This window comes from Pleurodeles waltl, chromosome 11, assembly GCF_031143425.1.
Source record: "Pleurodeles waltl isolate 20211129_DDA chromosome 11, aPleWal1.hap1.20221129, whole genome shotgun sequence".
In the NCBI taxonomy this organism is placed as follows: Eukaryota; Metazoa; Chordata; class Amphibia; order Caudata; family Salamandridae; genus Pleurodeles; species Pleurodeles waltl.
Genome location: NC_090450.1, coordinates 324,294,797 through 324,314,973, shown reverse-complemented (window position 1 = coordinate 324,314,973; position 20,177 = coordinate 324,294,797).

The following is a 20,177-nucleotide window of genomic DNA, read 5'->3' as shown; positions in this document are numbered from 1 at the left end:
CTCCGTGTGCGTCATTTTCTGGATGCGAGAAACCGCCTTGCGTCAATGACATGCAAGTTAGGCGTTCCCGTCCAAAAAATGACTTTAAGGCCTGTGCGCCTTATTTATACTCCCGAACTGCCAAGCTAGGTCCTCCCTGGACAGGATTCAAGCATTCTCGGACCAGTTTCAGAGTATCACCCTTCATCAGCCGGGCTAGCCTGAATCCAGTGGTGCAGCAAGCAAGGGACCCCCAAGGGGCCTTAAAAAAACTGCACGCAGCCTGATGTGCGCTGTTTTTTAACGCCTGGGTGAGGGCAGGCGTTAAGTGGCCTATGGGCTCACTTCCATGGTCTCTGACCATGGAATCAGTCCAGAGGTGCCCTTCCCTGCCCCCAGGGACACCCTCTAACACCTGCGCCCACCCCTGGAGGACACCCATGGATGGATGGGGGGACCCACCCCAGGTAAGTAGAGGTAAGTAGAGGTAAGTAGAAGTAAGTAGAGGTAAGTATCATTTTTTAATTTTTTTTAAACCGGCATACGGGTGCCTAACTTGGGCCCCCCTACATGCCACTGTGCCCAACGGCCATGCCCAGGGGACAGGAGTCCCCTGGGCATGGCCATTGGGCAAGGATGCATGACTCCTGTCTTTGCTAAAACAGGAGTAATTTCAATGGGGGTTGTGCGTCAAAAAAGTGGCACAAGTCCGGTTAGAGACATGATTTTGGACTTTTACTCTGACCAGCCCACAGCGCCGGCTAACGTCAATCCTTAAATAAGGCGCCCGCCTGGTGCGTAGGAATGGCGTTAGCTGGCGGCGAATTTTTTGACGCAACCCAGTACCAGTGCTGGTTTGCGTCAAAAAGTATAAATATGGACCTTGATTTTCACTGTTGCAAGGCCTATCTGTCTCTCATAGGTTAACATGGGAGCTGCCTTTAAATAACTTTAAAGTGCAGATTCCCTTTGGGAGCAGATAGAAATATGGAGATTGGGGGTCTCTAAACTCACAATTTAAGAATACAACTTTTAGTGAAGTTGGTTTTAGATTGTTAGTTTGAAAATGCCACTTTATGAAAGTGGGCATTTTCTTGCTTAAAACCTTCTGTGACTTTGCCTGTTTGTGGATTCTCTGTCTGGGTCAGACTCACAGTTCTGCTGTTTGTGAATCCCCTCTAGACAGTGAGACAAAGGGAGCTGGGGTGTAGCCTGCATATCCTGATAGGCCATCTGAGCTAGGGTGGAGGGAGGAGTGGTCACTTACACCTGAATGGGCTGTGCCCACCCTTACACAATGCAGTCTCCAGCCACCCTGTGTGTGTCTGGGGCCAGGCCTAGGCAAGGTAGGATCCTGTGATTAACAGAGACTTTCCTTAGAAGTTTGCCAACTTCAAAGGCAGAAAGGGGTATAAGTAGTAGACCCAAAGCCTCATATTATTAGATTACTTCTGGGGTCAAGAGGAATCTCTGCCAAGGAGAAGAGCTGCAGAGAAGTGCTGCATCTGCCTGCGACTGTGCTTTGTTGGGCTATCCGGCAGTTGCTGCTTCTGTCTGTGAAAGGGGACAAAGACTGGACTTTGTTGTGGATTCCTGCTTGAGAAGAATCTCCAAGGGCTTGAACTAAGCTTGCCTCCTGTTTTGAAGTCTCGGGCCATTAAAGACTTCCTCTGCCAGCACCTGGACTCTCTACTGAGACTCCTGCCAAATGGTACCCCATCCAGTCCCTGGGCCCTTGAGAGGTAAAGTTGTTAGAACAACAACTGAAATTTATGCACAGAATACCATGCACGGAAATGTTTGATGCACCACCTGCAACATGGCTAAAAAACAACACGCAACACGCTTTGTGGCAAAATCAATGCTCTACCTTCATCGCGACTGGGAGATCGATGCATTGAGGTTAGAGAAACGACGCAACACCCACTTGCGGTTGCTGATAATGATGCAAACCCCAAGCAGTTTGGTTTCCTAACACTGTGCGACTGGATTTCTCACGTATCGTCCCTGGACATCAAAGTCATTGTGAACCTGTGTGGATCCGAGGTCCCCTGTCCGGAAATCAATGCATCGCTCTCTTGCGAGGGAGAAAACTTATGCATCGCCAACCTGACCGGAGAAGAAACAATGCACGGCCTCACTTGCGAGTACGAAATCGACGCATCGCTGACTTTTCTGACGCACGTTCGCCCCGTACGGCTATATTTTTTACGCAAACCAGGTTCTTTGTGTAAAATCAACGTTTCCATTGTTTTCTATGGAGTAAGACTCTTATTCATTTGAAAATTGATATCTTTATTTGTGTTTGTTGGATTTTTGTCATTTTTGTCTTGTTTTGTTTAGATAAATATTACTTTTTTCTCTAAACTTCTGTGGTGTCCATTTTGTACTGTTTTCACTGTATTACTGTTTGTGTGGGTACAAAAACTGTACACATTGCTTCTGGGTTAAGTCTTTCTGCTCATGCCAAGCTACCAAGGGTGTGAGTGCGGGTTAACCAAGTGTGTTTCTCCTTAACTCTGACTAGAGTAAGGGTCCTTGCTTGGACAGGGGAATCTGACTACCAACCAAAGACCCCATTTCTAAAACATGGTAGTTGTAATAGTGGATGTGTATGGGGAGGAAGCCATCACCTAGCAATTAATGACAATCAGTGTGCCAAAAAAACAGCCTGTGTCCACAGAATCTGTTTGAATTGACAAGGAAGCATGTAAATGTGAATGTAGTGTCAGTATAGGCATGGCCACTGGAGTTCTCCAGTTGTGCAGCTGTGGGGATTTTTGCATATTTATTGATTTGACGCATTTACATTATTAGCCATCATCTGGCACATATTCTGCAGATTTGAACAAAATGTATTCACATGAGATGGCATGTCAATGCTAGCATCGCAGCTAGTATATCCCATATGTGTCATTTGAAGTGTGAAGCCAAGTTGCTTCACTGTGTAAATGTTAAAATGCAGGAATGCCTAGTGATGCCAGAATACAGCACATTACTGTACTTTCCTGCTGGTGCTGTGCTTTTGCCTCGCTAACATCAATGCAGGCTCTCTGGTTCGTATAGGTACAACAGCCAAAACTTTGTACTACAAAATGGATAGCCATTTTAGTGATGCTACTGAGCCCATTATTTTAGCAACTCGGCCTGCCACTTGTGACCTTTAGCCCAGCTATATTTTATTATTTTGGAATAGGTCACATTCGTGGTTTTGTTTTATTTTCGTTATCGAGTTATTTTATAGCCTAGGAAAGCACTGATTTTCTTAGCAAGACATTCTTTTCACATTGTGCTTTCCTCAAGGCTGCAGGTAGATGGGGTTGCCGTCACAAGTAGTGCACTGCGTCTCCAATGTTCACAGAAAGACACACATCCATACATGGGGACAATTTCCCAGAACATCAGCTGTTATATTATAAAACACTTCTCTGTCCCATGCACTGTAGAGGTAGATTCCAGCCAGATGACCACAAGCGCATGCTGATTGACTTTGCTACAGCTGCTTGCTGAGACTACCAGTTCCCTGGCCTACATGGGGATGGTGTCTCTATAGACAATTGAGGTCTTCCCGGGTGGAATCCAGAAGATTGGATTCAGGCTTATCGTGCTGACCTTTAACATAGCTTAGGTAGGAACTGCATATATTAAGCATAGTGACAATGGGACTTTTCCTGTGTTTCACTTTTCTTGTCATCATTTTGCTTCGATTATGTTTCAACATTCTAATTATTGCAATTCATGCCATTCTATATAAGATGCAGTTTTTTCAGTAAATCTTATTGAACAATTTTTGCTTCTGATTGTGTTAGCTGTGTGAGACTACTGAAACTGAGAGAAAAGGAGGAGATCTGACACTCCACGATTTCCCTGAGAAGTCATCTTGTCATGCACCTGGTTGCTACAAATCATCCCTGCTCTTGGGCAGAGACAAGGTGCTGCTAATAAACAGATTAGGGGAAAGTTGTCACATGGTGTGTGATTGGACTCAGTTCCCCACAATTCAGGTGATGCTGCCACCCGAATCCAGCAGCTTCATTAGGATAATGAGAGCCCACACGACATAGCGCCGCCAACGTTTGGTTAGGCACTGATTTTGGAACCTTCTGAGCATCTCTATCTCACTATGTGCTAAAGGTACCTCAATACCATTTACAGAGACATCCGTAGTATTAAGGATTTTCTCCTCAGTTAGGTAGGTTTTACCTATCCAACGCTGTAGGTTGTTCAAGATCGAACCTTAAAAGGATTGATATCCATTTTGTGTCCTTATCTCTGAACAAGGTATATCCACCATGGCAAACCCACAACGGGTGGTAATTGCAGTTAATATGCAACCTCCCCTCACTGCCCATTTGCTAGCAAATGGCCTCACACCCCAGGGTTGGTCCTGTAACATTTGTTATTGAGGCTGATCGAGCCTACAGAGCAGAAATATTCTACTCTTGGGTCACCTTTCCAGTAGTTGATGGGAACACTCATATATTTCAGCACTACTCACCTGCACAATAGAAAGATTATGCATATGTAAAGATACCTCTATCCTTTCAAGACCATAATAAATGGCTTGATGGTGCCCTACCACACACAATACTACACATAGCTTAGGTCCTCTGAGCAATGGTGGTCCTACCTGCCCTTTATTTGCCACATATACACTGCATCCTGATGCGGCCACCTTGGCAGTAGCTGAAGTTCGCCACCTGTACGCTGAGCTTACAATGCTATACAGACATTTAGTACAGTTCTACTAACCCAGTATGGGCTGCGCCAGTGCAACCACATGCAGTCATATCAGGCATTTACCCTGCAACTGTACGTTCAATAATGGGTAAAGTACCTACCAAACAGGAGGAGATTCCCTTTTGGTTAGCTCAAAAAATAAACACGCTGGAAGCAGTTTTCCCCTATATGGGACCTCAGGATAAACATAGAATACTCGCTTTGTGCTTGCCATTTGGGATGCTTTCCACAGTAGATAACTGCAATACTTGGGGCATGGTATGTGCCATGCTCTATACTACCACACATGGTACACCAACACTTGTCAATCTTCCGGAAGTGTTAAAACAAATTCAAGATGAATATCAGGCTGCCTCGGCCTTGGATTTGGGGATGCAACTAATGGGCAATTTTGCCACTGTATCTTCAATAATATTAAGTAACCTTAAAGGGAAAGGAGTTGCACTAGCATTGTGCATGTGGCTTTGGGACGTTCCTATACAGGATCAAAAATGTGAACTGCCAAAAATTATGGCTGATACCTACTCTTATTGGTCGAGATAGTCTGGGATCCTGACCAATCAAACCACAATTACAGGGTGAATCTAATAAAGATTAGACCAAGCAAGCACCTGATTATTCTAAAAAACACTGGAATAAACAAAGGCAAACACCTAAACAGGAAAGGGGAGAATCTCTACATTCTGATACCCCTCAAAATCACTACAATCTTAGAAACAGAGACTCAAAGGATAAATGCAGTGAGAGAGGTGGGCGGTCAGAGAGGCGAACAGAGTACGTGAAACCGAGAAATGACTGACAACGCTCGCCCAAAGTTTGTGTTAAACAAAAAGAGAAACTTCCCCAACAAAAACCCCAATTCAAAAAGAAAAATGTAGCAGTGATTTCTATACGAAATGCCACTCAGGATGAAAGCTTGACTGAAGAATAGGAAGTGGGCACTGGCACTGCTGGACAGTGTGGCAGAGGTCGAAATAGTTCCCTGGAATCTTCAAGAGCATCTGGAGTTGAAAGCAACTGGTTTCTACAAGTTTAGACTGCGGACCTGCGCATCTCCACATCCAAGAGGGTGTATAAAATAAAAATACAATTAGAAAGAGACATTGAGCGCACAATAAATGCCATCTTTTGGTATAGCGGCATTACCATTTATGATATCTTATTGCCCGAAAAAGAGTAATTAAATCCTCTTTGTTGCCCCTTCTTCCCAGAGAGCTCACGGAAGCTTACGCCATTAATTGGATGAAGGCGCAGGCACCCGCGTTATATAGCAACCTTGTAGGGTGGGATAAAGGTTGCCCCTTCCATATAATATCAATTAGATCCCAACCTCAACCCTGATACCCAATTTAGCATTAAACTAGAGCACCTGTGAGGGAAAACCTCACACAGCTAGGGTGCTAGGGGGTAATTGAACCCTGCGTCTCTCCAGTGAGCAACTCATTGTTCCCTGTAGCCAAACCAGACCATTCATATAGAACAGTCTTAGAATACAGACATTTAAATAGTCATACATGCACATTTGCCATTCAAAATGCACACAGCACAGCACTTTTTAGCAATACAGTGTGCAAAGAATAGAAAATAACCTTGGATATTTCCAATGTTTTTTTCTGCCAAAATAGAGCACCTGAAAGTAGGGACTTAACAAGTTTTAGTGCCTTAGGCTGGCAGAAAAAAAAATGCTGACTCAACAAGAGTATGAAAACAGTCCAGGATTGTTTTCAGCTTGTGTTAGTTCAATTTTACACAACATTCACCCTGAGGCATTGTCCTATGTAGACAATATCTACATTACAGATGATGTTCTTGTTCAACACGTAAGACATGTGGACCGCATTGCTGTGGGATTTGCCACATTAGGCTGCAATTTTGATGTAAAAATAACAAAAATAGCCTTCCTTAGTGTCCTATTTTTGGGATATGAACTATCAGATGAAGGCAAGTGCCTAGCACCCCAATTTTGAAAAAAGCACACATTTTCCCTATCAAAAAGTTCCAGTCGTCATTGTTGGGCTTTTTAAATTTTGGCTGAATATTCATTCCAGATATGCACAATGCATTAAACCATTATATGACTTAATACGTCCTGACTTTTCAAACAGACAGTCAAAAACACACGCATTATCAGCATTGCAACAAGAAATGCTTGCAGCTAAACACTTACACACAAGAGACAATAAACACATTTGGTCATCAGAGTAATTGCTGGTGCCATTGTATTCACCTATGTAACATTTAATGAGAGTGATACCGTCTCTATTCCATACAAATCACATTTGTATTCCACAGCTGATCAATGCTTTGCTATCATAGAAAAAAATCTGACTGCTGTTCAGATGGCTGTCATTAAAGAGAGACCTCTGGCCCAGGGGAAATGCATTATAGGTGTATTTCCGATCCCAGCCCTGAAGGCTGTCACCAAAGCCAGTCTTCCTAATGCCAAGGCACTACACCCACATTGGATTCAATGGGCAATGTCTCTGACGGCACCTGATGTTGAATATGTTTGGGACCCAAAATTACAAACTCAAGAATTCTTACAACATGAACTTGAATATCCCATTCCAGAAAAACATATTGCCTATTGAACAATATCAAACAATTATGTACACTGTTGGCTTAGCGCAGCCTCAGTAGGCGCTAAGGCCCTCATTACAACCCTGGCGGTCGGTGTTAAAGCGGCGGTAATACCGCCAACAGGCCGGCAGGAAAAAAATTGGAATCACGACTACGGCGGAAACTGCCAACATGGACAGCCACTTTAACACTCCGACCGCCATGGTGGTACAAACAAACAGCTCGGCGGTAACCACCAACAGACAGGCAGGAGACAATGCACCGCCCAACCTATCACAAGATGCCTATCCTCCACCTTTTCCGGGGCGGAACCAACGCGAATAAAAACACGGCGGAAACAGTACACAGAAGGGAAAATCACTCACCTCTCCACACCCCACTAGGAACCAGGATGCCATGGAGCCAGAACTGCAGATCCTTCCGGTGATAGTCTTCCTGCTCCTTTATCAGGAGCTCCAACCACGGTGGCGACGACCACAGTGAGTACTGCACCTACAACACAGGGGAGGGGGAGGGAAAAGAGAGTGACATACACATGCAACACGCAACCCCACCCTCACCCACAACACCATACACACAAATACATGCTGCAACATTACACAAACACCCCCCACCCCCCTTGAATAACGCAAGGACAAAAGGAAATGATTTTAACGATTGTAATCAATAAAAATCCAGTAGTCAAAACTCCAATCCAGTATATACAATTATGTACACCAACTATACAAGTCCGGATAGTGCACCAATCATTGACCGTGGACGACTGGGCCCGAAATGCAAGGGCAAGGCCCACACTAGATACCTGACTGGAAATGGAGAGAACACTGCAGGGGCATCAGATAGAAATGAAACAGGCACCTCAGGGGAGGGGGAGGAGGACACCTCAGACAGATGAGCGCACAACGCCACTGCTCCACAAGGGGGCTCCATGCCCATTGATGTATTTTGGGGAGTGCAAAGCCACAGTCTCTCAAGTCCTTTCAGTGGGGGGTTTGCCCACTGCTTTATCCTGGGGAGTACAAAGCCACAGTCTCATAAGTCTTTTCAGTGGGTGGTTTGTCCACTGCTTTATCCTGGGGAGTGCAAAGCCACAGTCTCACAAGTCTTTTCAGTGGGTGGTTTGCCCACTGCTTCATCCTGGGGAGTGCAAAGCCATAGTCTCACAAGTGGATAACAGTCTCCACTGGTTCTGGAGGGGGCTTTGTGCCCAGAGGGCTTCATTCTGCCAAGGACTGAGGTAGTGGATGCCTTACTCCACTGGTTCTGGAGGGGGCTTTGTGCCCAGAGTGCTTCATCCCGCCAAGGACTGAGGTAGTGGATGTGATACTCCACTGGTTCTGGAGGGGGCTTTGTGCCCAGAGTGCTTCATCCTGCCAAGGACTGAGGTAGTGTATGCCTTACTCCACTGGTTCTGGAGGGGGCTTTGTGCCCAGAGTGCTTCATCCTGCCAAGGACTGAGGTAGTGGATGCCTTTCTCCACTGGTTCTGGAGGGGGCTTTGTGCCCATAGTGCTTTATCCTGCCAAGGACTGAGGCAGTGGATGTGATAATCCACTGGTTCTGGAGGGGGCTTTGTACCCAGAGTGCTTCATCCTGCCAAGGACTGAGGTAGTGGCTGCCTTTCTCCACTGAAAGAGATGCTTCATTGAAGCTGACCAGGCTCCTGGAGCTCACCACCAGCCTCGGACGACTGACCACTGGGGATGGCAGTCATGTCTGCGGTTGTGCCACTGGCTCAGGATGCCTCGGGCCGCTGGTGGTGCTTGCGGCGGTGTCATTTGCGGCGGTGCTTGCGGCGGGCTCTGTGGCAGTGGTGCTTTTTGCGGGCTCGGTGGCAGCGGTGCTGGTTGCGGGCTCTGTGGTGGCGGTGTTGGTTACGGGCTTTGTGGTGGCAGTGCTGGATGCTGGCTCTGTGGCAGCGGTGCTGGCGGCGGGCTCCGTTGGCGGTGGTGCCGGTGTCGGGGTCTGTGGCAGCGGTGCTGGTTGCAGGCTCTGTGGCATAGGTGCTGGCGGTGGTGCAGGTGGTTGTGCAGGTGGCAGTCTTCTCCGCCGTACAGGTTGACGTCGACGTGGAAAGAAGGTGTGACACTGGTCCCTCAGTTGGTGCCACCATGCCCTCTCCTGACCTGCCCTTCAGTTTCTGGACCTTCCCCACCTTTGATGATGGCACAGCAGTCTTGCCACTATCCCCTTTCGTTTTCCCTGACCCCTTGGTGGCAGGTGTTTTCTGCTTCTCCCTCCGGGATGTGGGCAACATTTATAGATTGGCAGGTGGCAGAATGTCCTTGCCCTCGCTCTGGGGCACACTGGCAGCCCTGATGGTTGGCGCACTCCAATAGCCAGCAGTTGCTGGCACCACTGTGCCTGGGAATGTGGTGGCAGAGGTGCTGGGTTGGGACCTGGAAAGCCTGGCCCTAGGGGACAGACAGGGGGGAGGTGTAGGGAAGAGGTCAATTTTAGCCAGGAAAAGTTTTTTAGACACACTGGGACGGGTACATGGAGGGGGTTTGGGAGTGGAGGAAGAGGTAGTGGTTGTAGGAGGTGTACGTCTGCTGAATTTGGGTGAAGGGTCAAGGGCTGGAGGCTGTTGCGAGGTGGATGGCTGTTGGGTGGCTGAGTGCCTGCATTTGTGTACTTTGGGAGGAGGGCTCACTGACACACTGGGAGAGGACACAGGGGATGTGTGAATGGTAGTGGGGGTGATGAGTGTACATGAGCGGTGTGTGGTGATGGGCGTGCTGGTGATGGAGGTAGTGGCTGAAGATGTAGTGCATGCAGGTGTGAGTAGAGATGAGACAGGGAGGGAGGAGGGAGACGTGGAGGAGGGGGACACAGTGGAGGCAGTGGATGTTGGTATGTCTGCATGGGTATGATGCTTGTGTGAGTGCCTGTGGGATGTGTGGTGCTTATGTTTGCCTAAGCCACTTTTGTGTGTTGAGGTGTGTGCATGCTGGTCTGATGGTGTGCTTGGGATAGGCTGAGGTAGAGGGGATTGGGTCTGGGTGGAGGAAGTTTGAGGGGGGAGGCTGGACACAGGGACAATGGCTGCCATCAGTGCTGAGGCCAGAGCCTGAAATGCTCTCTGTTGGGCTGCCTGGCCAGAATGAATGCCCTCCAGGTATGCATTTATTTATTGCAAATGCCTCTCAACACCCTGGATGGCATTCACAATGGTAGACTGCTCAACAGTGAGGGATCTCGGGAGGTCAATAGCCTCCTCACTGAGGGCAGCAGGGCTGACTGGGGCAGGGCCTGAGGTGCCTGGGGCGAAGGAGATGCCCACCCTCCTGGGTGAGCGGGCACAGGAAACACGCTGAGGGGCTGCTGGGAGGGCGGTGCTGGAAGGGGTGCTGGTGGCTGCACCTGTTGATGCGGGTGTACAGAGGGGCCCGCCACCGCAAGGGAGCTCCCATCAGAGGAGGAGTTGCTGTCACTGCTGTCACCTCGTGTCCCTGCTGTGGAGCTCCCCTTGCCCTCTGTCCCACTGGTGGCTTCTGACTCTGTTGTTTCGCCCTCCAGGGCCAAGTGGGATGCAGCTCCCGGCTGCTCCGGTGCCACTGCTCCTCTGCCTGATGATGCTACTGCACACAAGAACAGGGAGACCACAAAAAGGGTGGGGGAAGACAGAAGAAAGACATGTTCAGTGCATGCAACACCACTACCGTTGGCGGACACTACAGACACAGCAGCCCTCTGCACTACGCCATGCACTTATTGTTCCTAGATTATTCACATGCCCATGGGGTACAAGGCCTAAACCCGATTGCTGCACACATGGAAGTCACAGGACCCTGACTAGGTGTAGATTGCTCTAACCACTAGTGGGGTTGGGGTTCCACTGAACCTGCCTCTCAAGGGACCTTGCCTACCAAGCTCGCCCTGGCCTAGGGGAACCCACTGGCCACCTCCCCCACCCAGACACCTCATAATGCGTGCAGAGTCAGATGAATGTGACTGTACTCAACCCTTGTGGCTGCTGTGATGCCATCAAGCGCCCATCCAACTCCGGATAAGCCACCGCCAGGATCCGGGACATCAGGGGGGGTCATGGTGCGACGGGCACCCCTCCCAGGTTGGGAGGCCATCCCCAGCTGGGCCTCCGCCATCTTCTTGCTCCAGCTGCGAATGTCCTCCCATCTTTTAGGGCAGAGGGTGCTCTGTCTGTGGTGGACCCCCAGGGTCCGGACGACCTTGGCGATGGCACGCCAAATATCCTTCTTCTGGTGGGCACTGACCTAGAGGAATAGTACAGGGGAAAAGGAAGATCTTTACCCGTCCGGACCATCATACTCATTGGCCCACATTCCCACCCTTGCCCTTACGCACATACACTCACCGTCCGATCATGCAGGCCTCAGTCCCCCCCAATGTATCTTCCATCCACACCACTCCAAACAGGCATTGCCCATGCAGCATGGTCACAGTGTTCTCACCTGTTTGTCTGGAGGACCGTACAGTTGTGTGTACTGGGGGAGGACCCCATCCACTCATTTCTCCAACTCCTCTGAAGTGAAGGCAGGGGCCCTTTCCCCAGACACATGAGCCATCTTCACTTCCAGACTGAGGTCACAGCAGCACTTGCAGTGTGGGTCCTCTCCTGTTGAAGGTCAAGTATCAAGTGAGTGAACAGACAGAAAATGGCGGTCACGTCCACAGCAGTGCGTACCGTCACCGCCGGCGTACATCGTCATTGGCTCCTCGGACCCATAGGGTCCAATGTTAACCAATGCTGGATTGCGCCGCAGTCTTCGACCGCCTACCGTGACGGTGTAGAATGCCAGCGCAGTTCCTCATATCCATTTGACCCACCTTACAGGCCAGGCAGCCGCCATTTCAGGGGGCCACATGGCATTAATGTCAACACTAGGGCAGTGCGCGCTCTACGGACAACTAGAATGCAAAAACCCAACACTCTCAAGATAACGTAATTTATGCATTGTGCTGATATGTTGTTGTTAAACCTTTTGCATTGCAGAGTTCAATCCTGAAGACTTATTTTTAAGGTGCTTATAAATACTGTTCATTTGCAATGTATTGCTGCAGGCTTTCAGAGTGTGTCAGGGTGTGGTCCCTTTCCAGGGCCTTCTAGAAGCCTTCCCTGCAGCATGCCTGGGTGTGGTTGTGGGCTAGGCCAAGACTCTATAAAAAGGGAGCCAGCCCAGCTCCACGTGCTCACTATTCAGAGGTCCCGGTGCAGAGCAGCAGCAGCTTCCTGAGCTCCTGTTCCGGTGGCCTACTTTGATCTTCCAGGCCTCTGCCCTTCATGCTACATTGGTGATCCTTAATCAGGGTGGTAAGACGGAGGTTGGGTTGGGCCCCCAACCCCGTTATCGAGGACGCTTGAATTCTTGGGCCTTATTCTTCATGATAAACAATTTGCTCTTGAGCATGTGAATGTGCGTTTGGACTTTTCTTGGCATTTGCATGCTGTTCTTCGAATCGGCAAGACGCGCGATTCGCTTCCTGGTGATTTAACCCTTGATATTCATTGTACGCTACCATTCCTTGGCAGTTACATGGTGGCCTTCGAATCGGCAAGACGCGTGATTCGCTTCCTGGTGATTTACATTTTTTACATTCATTGTAGGCTACCATTCCTTGGCAGTTTCATGGTGACATTCGAATCGGCAAGACGCGCGATTCTTTCCTTGTGTTTAATTCATGATATTAATTGTGCGCTACCATTTCTTGGCAGTTTCATGGTGGCATTCGAATCGGCAAGACGTGCGATTCTTTCCTTGTGTTTAATTCATGTTATTCATTGTGTGCTACCATTCCTTGGCAGTTTCATGGTGGCATTAGAATCGGCAAGACGCACAATTCTTTTCTTGTGTTTAATTCATGATATTCATTGTGCGCTACCATTCCTTGGCAGTTTCATGGTGGCATTCAAATCGGTAAGATGCGCAATTCTTTTCCTTTTGTTTTAATTCATGACATTCATTGTGCGCTACCATTCCTTGGCACTTACATGGTGGCATTTGAATCGGCAAGACGTGCAATTCCTTCCTCGTGCTTAGTTCATGTTATTCATTGTGCGCTACCATTCCTTGGCAGTTACATGGTGGGCCTCGAATCGGCAAGACGCGCAATTCCTTTCTCGTGTTTCATTCATGTTATTCATTGTGCGCTACCATTCCTTGAGAGTTACATGGTGGCTTTCGAATTGACAAGACGCACGATTCTTTCCTCGTGCTCAATTCATATTATTCATTGTGCGCTACCATTCTAAGGCATTTACTTGGAAGTATTCGAGTTGACAAGTCGCATGATTTATTCCTTGAATCTATGTTGCGTAATTCTGGGTGCACAATCCTTCTATGGGGTTTTAATACCTATGTGAAAATCTGCAATGTGCGCAATTCATGTTTCAACATTTTGAGAGAACAAAAAAGGACAGAGTTCTAGATTAAATGTTGTGTGTTCCTGATATGTATTCTTAAAATAAGAATTATATGATGGTTCAGAACTTATTTAGATTGTTTCCTGATACTCATGCTAAAGGAAGTACTTGAATTTGAAAGTTTCATTTAACCTCTCTTGATTCCTTCACAGGTATTTAGTCATCTTGAAGCCTAGTCATTTTAAGTCTATTCTTAGGTTGTTCATGTTTTTAGAATTACAATGCTTAGAGTCATAGCTGAGTACTGATTTCTTGAGATGTAATTTTGATGATGTGTGTTTTAACCTTTTGCTTCCTACAGGTCTCCTTCCCAGCTGTTCCCTTCCTAATCCCCTTTTCCCCACTTGGACTCTCTTAGACTCTGTGACAAATCTATTCAGAGTACTGGAGCTGTCTTGTGGTGGAAGTGTTGGGAACGTGCACAGACTTTGAGGATCTGGTGACTCTGACAATTAATAATAACTGCGTCACACCTATTCAGGCCTTGCATACACACAGTAACAGGCACATTGCAGATTAATAAATGTGTGAAAATTACATTTTGTGATACCGCAGTGTAGGCTGACTCTCTGCTCGCTGTTATCGTCCATAGGGGACGTCCGCTGGGGCAGGTAATGAGATGGCGGCATCCTCCGGTGTACAGACCGCTGGTGGACCTGTCGACAATGGAAGCGAGACACGTAATAGTCACCTACAGACTTGATCGTGCAACAATCCATGAACTGTGTGCCCAGTTGGAGCCAGACCTGATGTCAGCTATCCACCTTCCCACAGGGATACCCCCTCTAGTGCAGGTCCTGTCAGTACTCCATTTGCTGGCAAGTGGGTCTTTTCAAACAACAGTGGCCATTGCATTCAGGGATGTCCCAGCCAATGTTCTCTGACGTGCTGTCCAGAGTGTTGTCTGCCCTGCTGAAACACCTGCGCAGCTGCATCGTTTTCACTCAGGTGGAGGATTTGCCTACAGTGAAAGGTGACTTCTATGCCCTGGGACATATCCCCAACATCATTGGTGCCATTGATGGGACACATGTGGCATTGATACCCCCATGCAGGAGTGAACAGGTGTACAGAAACTGGAAAAAATATCATTTGATGAATGTGCAGATGGTGTGTTTGGCAGACCAGTACATCTCCCATGTGAATGCCAAGTTTCCTGGCTCAGTGCATGCCGCCTACATTTTGAGGAATAGCAGCATTCCTTATGTGATGGGGCAACTCCAGAGGCACCGTGTGTGGCTAATAGGTGAGGACAAGGACCCTATACAGTGTGAATAGGCGTCTGGGTGTGGCGTTGTCCCTACGGGTTAGTGTGTGTCGAACAGTTGTCCCTTGAAATTTGCAGGTGACTGGGTACCCCAACCTGTTATGGCTACTGACCCCAGTGAGAAATCCCAGGACAAGGGCAGAGGAACGCTACAATGAGGCACATGGGCGAACTAGGAGGGTGATCGAACGGACCTTCGGCCTCCTGAAGGCCAGGTTCCAGTGCCTCCATATGACAGGTGGTTCTCTCTACTACTCACCAAAGAAAGTGTGCCAGATCATCGTGGCCTGCTGTATGCTGCACAACCTGGCTTTGCGATGACAGGTGCCTTTTCTGCAGGAGGATGGTCCAGCTGGAGGTCTTGTGGCAGCAGTGGAGCCAGTGGACAGTGAAGAAGAGGAGGCAGAAGAGGATATCGACAACAGAAACAACGTTATCTAGCAATAATTCCAGTGAGACACAGGTAAGGAGATATCTCTGCCTCACACATCTCATACTATCGTTTGTGCTATCGAAGTCTGTCATTTTCACCCAGTGTATGGACCCTGACTTGTCACTTTGACTTTCCATTTAACAGATGTCGGTCCCACTTTGTGTCCTCTGCTATATTTCCTCAAGACCTAAAGCTGTGTTTCATCTGTATGTGGACAATTAAATTGACATTGCTATATTCCATAGTTATTGCAATTATACATTAGTGAAAACACAGACTGACTCCAGATTGCTTTGTTCTTGATCTGTGTTTATTTCTGTGCAAATAAGTGGAGGGGGTGTAAAATGGGCAGGGGTGATGGTGGAGGAATGTCCATGGCAGAGTCCAGTCTATTTGTTTCACAGGTGCAATGTCCAAAGGGGCATAGGAGGTGGAGCAAGGGCAGTTGATGGATGGACAGGGTGACAAAGTGGGACAGAAGGGTGACATTCAGGGCGGTCTCATTTCCTGGCGGGGTCTTGGCAGTGTTCTCTGCCTTGTTCCTGGATCTCAGGGACCGTTTGTGGGGTGGCTCTCCATCTGCAGGGAGTGGGGTACTGGTGCCGTGGTCCTGTGGCGGTGCCTCCTGTCCACTAGCGCAGGTGGAGCTGGAGGGCTGTTCATCATCCAGGCTAGTGTCAGGGGCCCCTTGTTGTGCCACAGTGTCCCTCCTGGTGTTGACAAGGTCCTTCAGCACCCCTACAATGGTGACCAGGGTGGTGTTAATGGACATCAGTTCCTCCCTGATCCGCAGATAGTGTTCCTCCTGCAGCCGCTGGGTCTCCTGAAAGTTGGCCAGTGCCGTTGCCATCGTCTCCTGGGAATTATGGTACGCTTCCATGATGTTGGAGAGTGGGTTCCCTAGGCCTGTCCTCCCCCTGTCACACAGCTGTCCTCCCAGTTCCCCTGTTTCCTGTTCCTCTGTCCCCTGAACTGTGTTCCCACTGCCACTTCCCCCAGGTCCCTGATTTTCTTGGGGTGGTGGGTTTGCCTGGGTTCCCTGTAGTGGTGGACACACTGCTGCTTGACGTGCCCTGGGGACAGAGGGATGGTCCCGCTGGGTGGGTCCTGTGCTGGTGTTTCCTGAGGGGGAAGGCTCTCTGGTGGCTTGTGCCAGTGTCAGGGGAACCGACTGTCCCGAGGTCCCAGATGGGCCGGGCTGGTCATCTTGATCTAGTTGTGCAGAGATGCTGTCATCACTGTGGGTCTCTTCTGTGGGGAGACTGGATTTGTCTGGAACCTCCTGTCCAGTGATGTTGGGTACGGGTCCTGTAGGGGTGTAAAGGCATGATTATTGCATCTGTGTGTGCCATTGTGTGCAATGGGTGAGTGACCCTGTACTCCAGTGCTTGCATTCTTGTCAAGGTCCTTGTGTGATATTTGGTTTGGGGTCTGTGTGGGTATCTGTAGTGGACATGCTTTGGTGATGGGTGTCCCTGCTTTGGTGTTGCATGCAGGGCTTGGTGTTGGGATGGGTGGGTTGTGATAGTGGGACATATGTGAGGTGTTGAAGTGATGGGGGTGAGGGTGAGGGTGGGGGTATGTGATGGCATGCTGGTAGGGTGGGGGATATAATAGTTAAGAGTTGACTTACCAGAGTCCATTCCTCCTGCTACTCCTGCAAGGCTCTCAGGATGTAGTATTGCCAAGTCTTGCTCCTCCCATGTTGTTAGTTGTGGGGGAGGAGGTGGGGGTCCACTGCCAGTCCTCTGTACTGCAATCTGGTGTCTTGAGGCCACGGAACGCACCTTCCCCCGTAGGTAGTTCCACCTCTTCCTCATGTCATCCCTAATTCTTGGATGCTGTCCCACTGCGTTGACCCTGTCGACGATTCTGCGCCATAGCTCCATCTTCTTAGCAATGGAGGTGTGCTGCACCTGTGATCCGAATAGCTGTGGCTCTACCCGGACGATTTCCTCTACCATGACCCTGAGCTCCTTCTCAGAGAACCTGGGGTGTTGTTGTGGTACCATGATGTGGTGTGGGTGACGTGTGAGGTGGTGTATGTTGTGATGTGTGAGGGGATGTGTTGTGTGTTGTTTGAGGTGCGTGGATGCTGTGTGAGTGATGATGTTGTGTGTCTGTGTATGCTAGTGTTGTTTCTGGTGGTGTCTCTCTCTGGCCTTCTATCGGAATTTGTGGTAGTAAGGGTTTGTGGGCGATGTGGGTGTGTGTTTTATATTGGATTGGGTGTGTGAGAGTTGTGTGTGTGTGTGTATCAGGTGTGTGTTTTTCAAATTGTCCAATGTGGTTGTGTTTTGTAAATGTGTGTGTATTTTGAGCGCGGCAGTGTGTACTGCCAATGGAATACCGTGGTTGAAAGACTGCCGCGTGGATTCGTGGGTCGTGATAGTGTGGGTGTATTCTGTTGGCGTGACGGTGGAGGTTTGGTTTTCGACAGTTTATCACTGACCTTTGGTGTGGCGGACTTGTGCGGGTGTCTGTATTATGGCGGATTCCAAGATGTGGGTCGTGATAGCTGTAGCGGAATTCCGCAGCCGCAGCGGTGTGTTGGCGGTCTTCTGCAAGGCAGTAAGCAGCATTTACCGCCAATGTTGTAATGAGGGCCTAAACATCAATACTTCGCCACCCGTGGGGTCGTGAGTGGCTACATGAAGGATGGTGAATCCCACCCACACCACACTCACATGCATACCTTAGGGGACTGCACTGCACAATTAGCAGAGCTCAAAGCTCTGTTGATGGTACTGGAACACACGGATCCAAGACAGTTAACATTAATCGTCTGTGATTCGTACTACTATGCCCAGTCCATCAATGAATACCTGCATTGCTAGCTCCAGAATGGGTTCAGAGATTCCAAAGGCAACACCATCAAACACAGACTCCTGTGGGGGAAAGTAGAGGATCTGAAAGAAATGCTACCCAATGTCCATGTAGTTCATACATTGGGACATCAAGTGTTGGAATAAACTTTACTGGCAATACTTTGGTTGATTAAGCGGCCAAGTCAGCAGTAGCTACGGCTTCTGTTGCTGCAATAACTCGTTCGCGGATAAGGTTGGATGATGAAACACCAGTTGGAGTGAAAGCTTCAGCTGAAGGTAAGCCCTTGCCAAAGGCATATGCTGCTAAAATTTCCTACTGTATATCTAGCCTAAAAACTGCCCCAGTGACAATACCAGGGGTGGGAGATCGTGTGATCTCCAATCAAGATCAAAGACCAGAGTTGATTAAAGAGGCGCACAAGGGAGTTTCTTCTGTCCATGGTGGTGTGGCAACTACTATTTCATTAATACAAGGACAGTAATGGTGCCCAGGACTATACAACCATACCAAGCAGTATGCCCTTTACTGTGATATCTGTCAGCAAATAAAAGGGTCCACTGTTAAAAGCCCACTGCAGATACCTCTCCTAATTTCCGAAAAACTTCTCCAATGTGTGTACCTGGACCATTGTGGTCCCCTGCCACCTGATGGTGCACACAAATGCATCCTAGTCGCTGTTGACTCATACTTCAGATTTCTATGGGTATTGCCACAATGCTCGGCTGACACAGAAACAGCTATTAAAGATTTGCAAGTCTTTAACGCCATGTATGCAGTTGCAGCATTCCACTCGGACCAGGGCCCCCATTTTGCCTCAAGGGCATTCAGGGACAACACGGCTTTGTTATGGGTCAAACTGTATTATTTATCTCCATATCATCCGGAGGGAAATAGTGTTGTGGAGCTAAGAAACCGGGATTTAAATCAATAATTAACAGCTAGAGTTTTAGGCACGAGTCTTAGTTGGCTTAATCACCTATACGGAGCCCAGAAAGCACTTAGGCCCTCATCATGACATTGGTGGTAAATCCCGCTTACCACTGCGGTGACAGCTGCCAACATACCGTTGCGGTGGCAAACATCAGTTCGCCATATTATTAGACACACAAACCAAACCAAGAGAATACTGCCATAAACACTTATCCGCCAACCTGAAGGTCAGTGTTAAAGTGTCGGTACAAACACCCATACCATTACGCCAACAAAAGAACGCCCACAGCATTATGCCCCACGAATCACCATGGCGGACATTCATTGGCGGTAAACCATTGGTGGTACACACCTGCGCCCTGAGAATGACCACCCAAATACAAAACAACACAACATTGGCCAAAACAAAAATCACACACCTGACATTCATGCAAACACCACACACACCTACCCACAGCACTATAAAACACACACTCTCATTACCCATAACACTTTACGAATGCCACAAGACAGACATGAAAATTGCAGAGACAGCTACACACACACACCACAAACACTCATTCATCCCACATGCACCCCACATATCACACCCCACCACATTACTCAATACCCTCTGCACAACATATACCACACATCACCCATATCCCCAATAAGGAACCCCCACTTCACCGATGAGGGGTTGCGGGTCATGGTGGAGGAAATAGTCAGAGTAGAGCCACAGCTGTTTGGAGCACAGGTACAGTAAATATCCATTGCCAAGAAGATGGAGCTATGGCGGAGGATCGTGGACAGGGTGAACGCTGTGGGATAGCATCCAAGAACAAGAGACAACATCAGGAAGAGGTGGAACGACCTACGGGGGAAGGTACGTTCCATGGCAGCAAGGCACCAGCTCGCAATCCAGAGGAGTGGCAGTGGACCCCCACCTCCTCCCCCACAGCTCACAGCATGGGAGAAGCAAGTCTTGGCTTTCCTGCATCCTGAGGGACTCACTGGAGTAGCCAGAGGACTGGACAA